The sequence below is a fragment of the Eptatretus burgeri genome, chromosome 2 (genome assembly GCF_056783735.1).
Source record: "Eptatretus burgeri isolate ZD-2024b chromosome 2, Ebu_testis_v1, whole genome shotgun sequence".
NCBI lineage: Eukaryota > Metazoa > Chordata > Myxini > Myxiniformes > Myxinidae > Eptatretus > Eptatretus burgeri.
In genome coordinates this window covers 87341674-87342965 of record NC_140962.1, presented here as the reverse complement: position 1 = coordinate 87342965, position 1292 = coordinate 87341674, and positions in this window count along the sequence as shown.

The following is a 1292-nucleotide window of genomic DNA, read 5'->3' as shown; positions in this document are numbered from 1 at the left end:
CTCACAGCCAGCAGAGACATGAATATCACTGCCAAGGTAAGTGAATCTCTCTGTGACCTCAACATCCTCACCACAAACAGATACAGACAGGATAGCAGCATCCAAGATGTCATTGAAAGCCTGGATCTTAGTTTTTACCCAGGAAACCCATACTCCCAGTGGCTCAGACTCCTCATTCAGCACCTCAAGGGCCCCTAAAAGGATATCTAAAGTCTCCGCAAAGATGGCTGCATCATCTACGAAATCAAGGTCAGAGATCTTGACATTCCCAAATGATGCACCACAGCTCGATCTCTCTGACATCCTCCACAGAATCCAGTCCATACAAGTGCTGAAAATTGTGGGGGCCAGTATACACACCTGGAAATAAGCCAGAGATGGTACCACCACTTTTCACAGCACTCTCAGTCCCAGAGTAGAGTTCAGACATCAGATCAATCAGTTTTGGTGGCACCCCACGAAGACCAAGAATCCTCCAGAGGGCATCCCGATTCACTGAATCAAACGCTTTACAGAGATCAACATAGGCTGCAAGCAGCCCCTGCCGAAACTCTCGTCTGCATTTGGTGAGGACCCGAAGAGCAAGGATATGGTCAATCGTTGACCTCTTTGGTGTAAAGCCTGACTGCTCTGGACGCTGGTGCTCAAGCAGATGGTGGCGAACCCTATCAAGAATTATCCCAGCAAAGACCTTGCCCGGCACTGAGAGCAGCATCACCCCTCGGTACTTGCTGCAGTCTTGGCGATCACCCTTCCCTTTCCAGAGAGGGACAACAAGGCCCTTCTTTCAGTCAGTTGGGATGATGCCTGTGTTCTCGGTGGAGCACAGAACTGTATGAAATGACACGAGTGCAGCATTCCGACAAGCCTTGAGAAGTTCAGCATGGATGCAACAGATCCCTGGAGCTTTCCCCATTTCAACCGGTTCACCGCACCCTGTGTTTCCACAAATGAAGGTGGATCACAATTAATTGGAGGAGCAGCAATAGGGATAGTAATACCCCTGACATCCAACTTGACAGCTGGTGGATCAACCTGGAACAGCCGCTCAAAGTAACCGGCCTAGCGGGACTTCACTTCGGACTCCTCTGTCAAGAGCCCACCACCCTCTGCTCTAACTGCAGTATACCGAGGGATGGGTTTGGAAGAATGCAATGCGCAAATTCCCCTGGAAGCAGCTCGAGAATCACTTGACCATTGGTGATGCTCTACCCCCTCACACATTCCTCGCACATAGGTCTCCTTGTCCACCCTTGGTGCACTACAGTTTTATGCCTCAGCTCCCTGTACAA